Source organism: Anopheles arabiensis, chromosome 2 (genome assembly GCF_016920715.1).
Source record: "Anopheles arabiensis isolate DONGOLA chromosome 2, AaraD3, whole genome shotgun sequence".
In the NCBI taxonomy this organism is placed as follows: domain Eukaryota; kingdom Metazoa; phylum Arthropoda; class Insecta; order Diptera; family Culicidae; genus Anopheles; species Anopheles arabiensis.
In genome coordinates, this window is record NC_053517.1 from 46,676,056 (window position 1) to 46,688,164 (window position 12,109).

The 12,109-nt window shown below is 45.8% G+C and overlaps 1 non-coding gene across 1 annotated transcript; it reads right to left on the reverse strand.

Annotated features, from left to right (window-relative positions):
• Positions 1-9,521: 9,521 nt before the first annotated feature.
• Trnaa-cgc lies at positions 9,522-9,593 on the reverse strand. The gene has a single exon. It is a non-coding gene; the product is annotated as a tRNA-Ala (tRNA).
• Between the last annotated feature and the right edge of the window lie 2,516 nt (positions 9,594-12,109).

Sequence of the window (12,109 nt, forward strand, 5' to 3'; positions counted from 1 at the left end):
TAAAATATGCTATAAGGGGGTCTTTTCAAAGGATTTGTACGAGTTTGATTTTTTTTGCTGCTTTTATTTGTAGGTTAGGAAAGATAAATTTGAATCATCCTGCTGCATCTCAAATGATTTGTGTCTTAGGACAATTTGTAACCAACATAAGTATTACTAATGGGTTAAATGCACCTATCCCGAATACTTTAACAATAATTCATTTTAGATTAGCTTTCGATTAAATATTTATTTACAAAAACATTTTCCTATCTAAGACATACATCAATGAATGATTTATTTATAGAATTTTTCACCCAATAATGCTGCATGTGGAATTTCAAGTATACGAAATTAATTTCTGAGCTCAACAAACGAAATTCAATGTTTGCGTAATCTCCTACAAAACGATATAACCATTTACCGGGAAAACAAAATGCTGCTATCGCCAAAGAAGAAACGTTATGTTCCTTCTGCTTGATAAACAAAAAGCTAAAAGTGCAAATTAAAAAGCTTGAATTATAGTTGTTTGACAGACACCTCCATTCCAACAGGCTAAGCGAGCCAAATTGAAACACGATTGCTAGGGATACCACCTGCCTCCCCCCCCCCTCCCCACCAAACTCCCTTAGTTTGCCCTGTTAGGCACACCAAAATGAGACGCAGCACGTTCTTCCCTTCGGATCGTTGAACAAATCGAGGACTTACCCCGGGGCAAGAGGGCATGGCAAAAATAGCTCAACCTGATCGTGGCCATAGTTCAGCCGTACATCAGTCGAGCTGCGATCGCGAGATTTATGGAAACTGTGCAAAAACAATCTCAACCCACTCGCACGGGGGCGCTAATGGCCCCCCCAGAAGGTGTGGGATACAGCTTACAGCTAAGATCGTCCCGGTGAATTGCCGAATTAAAAGTAAATTCCCTCACATCGAGGTAGGTCACGTCAAAATACGCGCACACCGGTCACACCAGCCGTTGCACGTAAATCACGCCGCGGAACACAGCAGGATTGGGTGGGGAAGCAAATGGAACCAGCGAGAAAACAAAAACAGCTAAGGCGACATCAGCGATATATGTGTGCTTAACATTCTTCACAGTTTTGATGCTGCTCGAATGACGATTGAGCGGTGGTGGTGATGTTGAGCGAAGGAATGTTTTTGATCATTCTCATCTGCTTGTCCGACGGACGAGGCAACGGATACGGTCACACGATGGATGTTTTCACCTACCGACCTGTTCACTGGTTTAAAGTGAGCGTTAGCCAAAACGTACGGAGCGATCCTTTCTCCTCGGTAACTTCAAACCCCCCACACAAACACACACGCATCCCATCCTCACCATCGTGAGAGATGCAATCCGATCGAACGAACGTTTCGGATCACGTTTCGTGTCGCGGTACACGCGGGCCCTTGGGGAGAGTCCAGCAGCACACACGGTAGCACACTGCACTGCAACGTCAACGTGGGTGTCCGTATCGGGAAAGGATCTCTGTGAGGCTTCCTGCAGCGTTTCCAGCCACAGATTGTCCCCCGTACGGTTGCGATGAAAACCTACCCAGCCGGTGTAACTATATATCTTCTACCTGAGGCTGATTAAAAGTCACCGAGGGGCAGAGCACGAGCAACCCCCGGGTCGTATCGGATGTACCTAGACCGCCAGCCTGTTGCCCAGCCCAGATGTGGTGATTTGAGTGGCGAGAGGAGGGGCGAGCAACGGCACGAGATAAGCGACTGCACTTCGCGCCGTACAAGGTTCTCGATTAATATGTAAATATGGCAACGGCTTGTTACGAGAGGGCCCAGATGTCAGCCGGGTCGTTGCAAGTATGTGTTGCGATTGATTGGGTACGTCGTCGTCGACCTGCATGACACGACGAGCCGAATGTAGGCCAGCCTCACCCAACACCAGACTTTCAGCATGGGCGTACTGTACGGGCCAATGTGCGCCTCGTTTTGTCCTCCAAAAGGTAAAGGTGTTTATCAACAATTACCACAAAAAAATGAAACCCTTTATGTCTGGAAAAGAGTTCTTTCATCTCAAAAAGCTCTTTTTCGACGATGAGATCACACTCGTCCCTTTTCTGCATTCCGCATTGATATTCGGTGCTGAATAATTCGAGAACTTACTGTGAATGACGACAACGCGGCCATGTCGTACACAATAAATGTCTTGTAACGATTTCCATCCCTCTCTATGTCTATCTCTCTTTCCACTGTTGAAGCCAAACAATCCAGAACAAAAGCATTTATTTAGTCAAATTTGATTCCGACCCCAAGAATGGGTGGCGGTGGAACTCAGTCGCGCCATTCATCACATCAGGGCATCCTCCTCTGTGCCATTGTGCTTCGAATTATTCATAAATTCAAATCGCGCTCAAAGGCTGCAGTCGAAACAACGCGTCGATCGTCGATTCATTTGTGTTTGTGTCATCAACATAAAAGTGGAAGGGTTGGAGTAAAAAGAACGGCGGCGCAAGGGGAATAATTCTACCCACCCCAAAGTCCCATATTGCATCTCCAACGGTAGAATGGTTCTGGAACTAACGAAGCATCCTGCTTGTGAGTGAAGCACCGATGAGTATCTCTCTCTCCCTCGTTCTCCCTCTAAGATGACCAAACCCTCCCTATGACTCCCTATCTCCTTTCGGGAACCCCGACAAGCAACGTATCATTAGAGTCGTTGCGGGAAAGGTGTATACTTTGCTCATCTTGTCCGCCACATCTCTCTGCAACCCACATTCCAACGTCTCGAAAATCAGCCAAACATGACATGGAGTGGTGCTTGCCTCCTCTCCACCGAAACAACACGGTGGTCTGATGCTGTGGTAGGGAAGGTTTTGGGGTTCGTGCCGTGCCGATGTATCGCTCTTTACGGCCCGTTTCGCTCTAATCATGCAATCGATCGCTCCTCGAACGAAAACCTTCAATTAGACAACGGGGCTGTAAGGGTTTTATTTCGTGTGTGTGTGTGTTGGAGTGTTTTTTTCCTTTTAAAAACCTGAAACCATATGGCGGAGAGCAGCGCGGATCACGCGGCTTCATCAAGCGAACGGCCTCATCTTCAATCTTCAATCGATTTTGCAAAAGCTTCCTATTTCGGTCGCGAAAACGCAGCGAATCGCGTCACGAAGCGAATAAATCCACTCGATCGTGAATTGCGTGCACTTATTCCAAGCTCCGTTTTCCCCAACTACCTCCTTCCTCCTTACCTTTACGGCCTCGGCACCGCATGCCACAGACGTCATCCATCTACTGCTGGTGGTGGTGCCGGAGCCGTCGTAGTCGTCGTCGTACTCCGTGCGTCATGCGGCGAGTGTTGCTGCAGCAATTGCTCCCCAGTGTCATGGGCCTGTCGCTGGAAGGAAATGGGTGGTTTAGTGCAAATACAAAAAAGGAGGAAAAAACACGTCAGTGTACGCTCGCTAGGAGGGGTTAAATCGTGATAAATTACTAACGTTTACATTTATCATGATGATCTAGTTTCTTCCCGTTTTAGTGTGTGTCACGCGCGTAGAACAACAGCGAACCGTTTTGTGATTTGCAAAAAAAAAAAAAACAAACATACACACGGCAGCTACCCGTAAAAGGGTTACAAAGGGAACGGAGGCATATACACGCTCACAGGTCATGGGTATGATCGTGTGCACTATTAGAAAAGTGTTGTCATCCGGTTGAGGGTTGCGGAGAGTTCCCATGATCACCTTCCTACCAGAGACCATTCTCCCCAAGCGGTGGCAACAAGAGGGGAGAGAAACTGACGTTCAATCGAGGTGTAACGTATATTCGATTTGCTTTTTCATCAAATCCCTGCGCACATTAACTGCTTGACCATTTGATCCGTTTCGTAATCCATCATCCGCACGACCGTAACCTTGAGCTGGAGGGGAAAGGAATCAATGAGTCATCACAGGGTATTAATCAATAGGCTTTGATTCCTACTCGTGAACAGAAAAAAATCCCGTTCACTTGTAGATAATAGTTTTAAGATCTATATAATAACATTTTTCGCAATTACAGCATTTTTAGACAACTCAACAAGATTATCTTAAGGAACTGGCATGTTACGCCTGTTTTATTCACCCACGTACAAAAGCCAATGCGTAAATGGTGAAAGGAATTTTTTCCTCAAGCATAACACTGATTTGTTAACATTTTTTGGACAAGGTGCCTCCTTTTGTTCATTTTTGTCATATCTAATTGACAGCTGCTGATGATTGCATTACGAGAGAACGAGTTCTTGGGTGTGAGAACTACGTTTAGGTCATCAAAACATAGAGCATATCTGTAGAAATGGTGTTTCGCTTTACAAAAGTTCTGTGAATTACTTTGCTTACGCAGAATATAGCCTTACAGTTAGTTTAGTACTCAAACAGCTTAGTATCTACTTCTGATATCATTATGGAATACATTCCCCATGAACCACACTCTTCATGGAATACCTATTTGCTCTATCTGAACTCAACCCAAGACATCTGAACAGAGGACGTACCAACTGAGCCATCTGCAATGCCTTCTGTTGAATACCCGGAAAAGTCTCCAGCTGTATCATCCGGTGCCATTCGAATGTCTTGACTAGGTCATCTAGACTTAAGCCCGAGATTGATTGGGTAATTATAGGAGTATCCCTTTTGTCCAAACACAACTACTTATTGTACTCCCTGTTGTATTTGTACTTCCTGTTTATACAGTGTAAGCATTTACTACAACTGCTTCTAGGAAAAGTTACTTCACACATCAGTTCACCAACGAACATCAGTAAGTAATGAACTTTGCCAGAGTAGTGGCGGATTAACACGAGTGGAGGCCCCATGCGGTCACACGAATGCAGGCCTTTTGAAGTGTCGAACTAGAGAAGAATTGTAAAACAAATGTATTTGTAAGCGGTGGATGGGTTCCTCTTTCGGGACCCACGCGGCCGCTTAATTTGCGTAGTGCGTAATCCGCTCCTGTGCCAGAGAAGAAACAGAAATCAATTGTGATCAGTCACCTTCAATACTCATCAACGTCAGCAATGAACGTAATCATCAGAAAGAATTATTGAAGTTTCCTAAAGGTAATGATGACCAAAAATGAAAAAAAAACCAACGAGGATTAAACTCGCACAAGCGGATTAAAAAGCTCCCTGTAATGATACCGCTAGCAGCACAAATTTTACATTCAATGGAATAAAGTATCCATCGTGATCGTTTATTAAATCGTGATCGTTTCGCAAGCCTCGGGCCAACGATTGCAATGCGAGACTTCAGCGGAAAGGTCACCCTGCACCACGTTGTCGCCAGCAACGATTAAAACGCTAAAACGATAGAACCCACGAAGAAAAACAGCTAGATAAAAAAAGATATCATAAAATTGGTCAAATCACCATACCATGCCTATTCTCAGAGCAACAACACACAAAAGACAATCCCCACCGACAACGACGACAAGGGCAGCAGCAGCAGTAGCTCTTCTGGGGCTTTATCTTGATTGTCACAGCGCGACACACACGGTGCACGGACATGATAGTCGGTAGCTTGCAATACACAGCGTTAATTAAAATCTACAATCGAAGCACAACACCTCCTCTCTCTCCCACAGGGAACTCCGCTTGTGTCTCTATGGTCGCGGACCATTTTCATTACATTTTTACACCCCTTGGGACGGGGGAGAGCAATGTAGGGAAGAAGCGTGTATGTATGTGTAATCTCTTTGCTGTTTCTGTGGCTGCGGTCGGTCGGGGTTTGCGCTAATTTCCAACACCCGCCAGCCGACAGGGCGATTGTTACTATGTGTGTGTGTGTGTGTTCAGCATCTCACACCCCCGAAACCCTTTTTCGCTTTTGCTATGGCAACGCCATCACCGTAGCCACCGTAGCCCGGCACACACAGCACATCGCGCACATTCCGTTCGTCATTAATTCTATCACATCACGCCAGTGCAGCGGCAGTTGGAAATAGAAGATAATCGCCTCAGAAAGAAGAGACTTTGTTATGGTGCCCGGTTGGCGTATTACATGGGAGGGCAATGGGGATGATGAAATAAATGGTTGAAATGAAAGCACGACGGGGTATGCGCGAGAGAAGCATGTTGAGCCATCATCCCCGCCTCTGCTTGTGGGACGACTAGCGACCATTGTCGGCGGGAAGAAGGGTGGAGGCTTTAATTCGCATTATTAAGCTTGATTTATACTTTTATTTTCATTCGGTAGGAAATTGTTGTGATGTGTTTGGATTGTATGTAATTTTTTTTTACTCGCTGTCCCTTCCCTTCTGCTTTCGCGCACGTTTGCTGCTTGTTTCGTCTGTCTGGTTTGCTTGTACTGCAGAGAGCAATGTTTACGTAGGCTGTTTTTTTAATACGTTCAAATAAAATGGAACAGTTTCCAAATAGTATGAACTCAGGCCGCGGTTGCTGGTTGCTTGTTGCTGCTCCCCACTACCGGATGCAGCTGCTAGCCATCTTGAGGATTAAGCGAAGGGCCTTCACGTCGTGTCAAACGGCAAACGGACGGACACGATTACGCTCGAACAGTTTTTTCTTCTTCCTGCCCCTGATTGCGCTACATGCAAAATACAAACCATGGTGGATGTTTTCGGTACGAATGCTCCATTGCCTCCCCTTTACCACCACCTCAATCTAGGCTGTGAACGGGGTGGTAATGCGTATGAAGGGTGATTGTAGTTGCTCCATCATTACTATCGCTTGCTTTGTGGCGCCTCGAAAAAGCAAAAAAAAAAGATTGATTAACCCCCGTGCCGTCGGGCCGCTCGGAGTCAAGCTGTCACGGGGCAAAGACGGCGGAAAGACGGATAGACGTTATGTTTTGGTGTGTGTGGTTTGCGGTGCCCCCGTTCGTCGGAGTTGCGCCCTGTGTTCGCGGCACTATCTTGTCTGGGTCTCTTCTGGGGATTGTTTGTACGGTGAGAAGGTCAACGAGAGTTCTGGTGGCCTAATGATTGTTTAGAGGTCGAGGATGGTTTACTGCGGAATGCTTTGAGAGTGTTTTCATTTTGATTGTTGTTGTTTTTTTCAGTCTGTCTGACTTAAATGCGGACCGTTTTCGCAAAGGCGATCGTTTAATGGCGAGAGGGCGTAAATGAATTTGAAATTAATTCACCACCCGGTTGTTGTCGGGGCCGGGGATACCACCATTAAATACACTCAAAACATTGTATCACTCCCAACCCTCCCACCTCTACTCTACTTTTTACTGGCGGCATCGCAATTGCCTTGCATTACAACTAAATCCTCGTCAAAACACCGCGGACCGTGTGTCCGTGGCCCACGAGCAGCAGTTCCGATGTGGAGCAGCGGCTTAAACTGCGCTGCGTCCATAAAACCGGCCATAGCTAAGAATGTTTGCCAGTAGTAGGCAGCTGTTTGAAGAGCATCTGTGCACTCGCCGTTTTATGGCTGACTGAGTGGTGCGCGTGCACTAGCGCACATTACCGCAAAGCCAACGCACAGCGCAAGGATAGCATTCGCTCGGCCTACTACACACATGGACGGCGCGCACTACTAAGCCTCTTCTTTGTGTGTGCGTAGCGCGAAAGGAAAAGAAGAGTATCTCGAGGTTGCTGCCCCCCCCCCCCCCCCCTTTGAAAACATGCGAAAGGAACTCCAAAGCAAGCGCTTTTTTTCGCCTGTGCTTTATCAACCACTTCGACGATTGTTTGCGGAGCATTAAATTCGATTAGGTAATTAATGGCCTTATTTATGGCCTCGCAGCTACGACGATTAGCTCTCCTCATCTCTCCCTCCCCACACAGCCACTGTGGATGGGTGCGCAAAGTTATGTTACGCGCCGCGGCCGTGTTATTGGCGTGTTTCACCTGCGTTATTGTTTCACCGCGCGCAATGCTAAATGTGTGAGCGTACGCTTTTAAAAGTGCGCCGTTTGAAAGTGGGGCTCTCCATCGAAATGGTGTTGTTGTTGCTAACTGTTCAGATGTGTTGTATACTTCTTTATTATTATTATTATTTTTTTGCTGCCGTACTTTGTACAACTTTGATTGCATTTTTCGCATTTGTAGCGCTAGCGTTTGCAGATTTTGATCTTTCCGGCGTGGTTAGTGCATCGCTCGGAGCAGTGAATGACTTTACTCATCGGCACCTTTCTTGCCTGCTTGTCTGCATGCTTGCCCTTGCCCTCAGTTGTCGAGGGAAAAGCAACATCGATTGTGCAAATCGATTAACAGATCGCAAATTGATCGGTTCGGGCTAATGGTAACAGTGTTTAAAATGCACACAACACTGACCAATCCGCTCGACGATCTGAAGGTGCATGTTGCACTTTGTTGAGCACAACAGTGTCGATCGAACGGTTATTTGGTGTACGTGAGTGAGGACGGTCGAGTTACAACATAAACTGCAGTATGGAAAATTACAATCACAATTAGAAATACAATCAGACACATTTTGTTAATATTTAAAATAATGCAAAACGTTAGCTTGGAAGCCGACCATACTTGTTTCTAGTGAAGGTCATTTTGGTAAGATATTTTTGTTATACTGTTAAATGAAATTAGTTCTAAGCATTCGCTATGGTTTAGTCGAATGTGCAACTCCCGACAGATTCCAACTGTTTCTACAAGAGATTACAATTGCGTTTGCGAAAATTGCATGCAAAATTCCATAAAGAAACAAGGTTCAAAATATGAAACCAAATTTTCTGCATAATTTTTGAATACGAATTACTTGGTTGTGAAACATATATAAAAGCTATTCTCACTCCATTCATTCTTGAGCGGTAACCTGGCCCTATTGATTTCAAAATCGTTACTTTTCAATAATACTTTACATCAATATAATATAATAATTGATTTTAAATGTATTTTTACATCAAACTAGTTTAAAATTAAACATCTCAAACTAATGATCTAACTAAGATATGAACAATTGGTTTACGTAAAAAGCACGATTTTTTTCGTGTGGAGTATTGCGTGTGCGACTGTCACATCAAACAAAAATTGTAATGGTTTTTGAAACAGTTTTCTTGTAATCATTACAAGCTAGTGAACAAATTTATTTTCAAATGAAGAACTATGCGTATTTCGCTCAAAGCTCGTTTTCTTGTTGCATTGTATTTACTTTCATTTAAATTAATTAAAATTTAAGTATCTCTTCTGCTTCTCATACTGCTTCTGTTTCTATAAAAAAAATATCTTCAGTCTAATTTAAATTGCATACATGAGCTAGATAAAGGAAAGCATTTGAGGTCTTTTAGAGCAGTGCCTTACAACATTTTTAGGAACACAAACCACTTGGCATTAAAAATCCATTTGCCGCGACCCACATCCATAGAGGGTATACATTTTGTAGACTTAGCTCAAAGTTGTAGATCAAAAATATATTTAAATCTTATTCTAGACACACCTGTTCTTTGTCAAAAGTATTTTTTTCGCGGACCACAGGTTGGAGAACACTGTTTTAGAGGATAAGTTTGAGTAAAAAATATCCTAGTCGTTGCCTTGCAATAAAAATAGCGGATATGTATGAACATTTACTAAATAACATGTAAGCGAGCCGATAAAAAGGTAAGCACAAACAAAAAAAAGTACTCTGGAGACGCCGGGGATTGAACCCGGGACTTCTCACATGCGAAGCGAGCGCTCTACCACTGAGCTACGTCCCCATCGATGTCTCTCTGCTGCTTAAACGCATATAAAAACTACGCGTCGCTCCCTACGTGCTTCTTCCCGCCGACGACACATGCTGTTAAACGCGCGGGCACTTTTGCTCTCGTAACCTACCTTTTTCGCCCTCTTCTTTCGCGCGGGGCAGTAGTACACATCCGCGCGATACGCGCGCTCGTTACGTTCATTCATAACAAGCTAGCGGTGTCGCTGCATAGGGAGGGCGGTGGTAAGAGAAAACAAGGAGGACACACAACACAGTGCACGGGGAGGGTGGTTGAAGTTCGCGGTCCGTCCGTCGTCGGGTGAGTTGGGTTTGGACCGTCGGGGGTGGGTTTGGGTGGTGGGTTGGGCCGCGGGACTCTCTTCACTCCGCGTGGGGTCGGTTTATTTTTAGTCGATCGCTGTGAGGCGTTGTCGCGACGTTCTACTCTCTGTGTCTACCGTTCTTTCCGTTTGCTTTCCGCCGGCGTTCGGTCCGGCATCTCTGTGTGTGTGTGTGTAATTTCGGTACGATCAAAGGCGGAGCGCTTCGAACAAATCACCTTTAATTCATCCGGTTCCTATACGCTCCGTCCTTGGAGAAGCGAACAAAAAATTCGTCGTTGTTGCGGCAAGCGGAAGCTTTAAATCCCACCCTGGTGGTTCTTCGCATCGACACTAGAGTATGTACACACAAATGCACACTGCAATTGTTGGTGGACAAGGGGACATTTTGCAAGACCGTAGTCCGTCTCCGTCTGGTATTGTGATTATGCGCTTATTGTGATCAGCAAACATGACGGTTTCGGTCCCCTTAGACTGCCAAAAACCGAAGCTGAGCTTTTCACATCTTTCTTTCCCACACCACAACGGCTCCACACAAAATTACATCGCTAATTGATAAAGAACATGCTATTGTGCACTTCGGTTGTGGGTATGGGTGTGTGTGTGATGCACAAACTGTCCACGCTGGCCAACGAATCAACGGAAAAACGAAAAATTAAGCTCATTTAGTGTGATGTTCGGTAGACCTGAGGAACTGTTTTCCCACTCCTCCTCCTCCTTCTCCTTCTCCACCAACCACCCGCTCCCTCGAACCAAAGGGGGTGTGAAGAACGTGCGCGTGGAATGGGGAGGCAAGAAGAGGAGATGGCCACGAAGCGGGCGGGTGCGAGCGCGCGCTAACCGAAAGAACTCATCACGAAAACGGCTGATTATCGCTAAATGAGTGCTGCATTTAAAGGCAGCAAAAAGGGAGGTTTAATTAGTTTTTAATTGCATTTTCCAATTCTAGTCGATGGTGCGTCGCCATCCGCCCGGTTTGGTTATGCTCGTGTTGACTCCTCGGGGGATAATCTCGGGGTTCGCACGATTTCCGAACGAGCGGCTGCGACTTAACGAACGGCATGTGAAGCACGGACTGAACAGACGAACACAAAAAAAACCCACACCTCCCCTTCAGTGCATGCGGAGTGGAAGAGGAAGGAGGAAAACCATACCCGGACAACCCGGATCGTCGTCGCAAGGGCCAATTTAAAAGGCCGACCGAATGGCAGCGATTAAGAAAATGCTGCAAACACCATCATTAGGAAAGGAACGAAATGAATGCGCTAGTGGGTCCTCCTGGGGTGTTTGGCCGCCTTGGGTATCGGTGTATGTGTGCACGCGTGTGTGTGTGTTTGTGTGCGCATGACAATTGAGAGACCCTTTCCTCTCTACCTTTCACAGGGCGCCGAAGAGCGGAGAAACGTTTCAAGCATATAATTGCATCAACAATGAACAAAGCCCCGCGCGTGTGCGTGCCTCATTTTGCTTTAAATTTTATTAAACGAAGCAGCAACTCATTTTAATTCTATTATTCATCAACCCCGTCCGGGGATCAGCCGGAAACGGAACAGGCTCGGTGAGTGAACCCCGAGGGGGACTTTTTCTGATTGGAAACACTCGAATTGCAATTTTGTTCCATGTTCTTCGCGGCGAAAAGAACCGAAATCATTCGGAAAACCTCACTCCAACCTCACCCCGAACACATCAACAATATCGACGGGCGGCTGTCAGGCGGCGCTCGCAACTGAGTAATAAAAATAGAAGACACCGAAGCGAAACACCAACCGAAAAAACGAAAACACAAAAAACAAAAGAGAAACAATCTTTCCGTAGCATTTAGGGGCTGGTCATAAAATCTAGCTAAAATTGGCTATAAATTCCACCTTAAATCGGCACTTCTTCTCCGGGGGCCCCAAAAGCAGTATAATCCTCTCTCTTGGGCGAACGATGGCGTCGCACACACTCACTCCTTTCCTTGGGGCTGGCTGGCCTTTGGCTGACTTGTACCGCGCTGCTTGCCAACCCATTTCCGTGCTTTGTTTTGGATGGTGAAGAAAATTGCTCCTTAGTTTTACCAAACCTTCCTTCCCTCTCCCCTGCCGCTCCAAATTGCTTTTGTCTCTGTCTCTGTGTGATTTCCCTCCCCAGTGGGAGGAATCGTTCGTGCAGATGCTTCACAGGGCGGCAGTTGTTTTTCGCTCGTTTC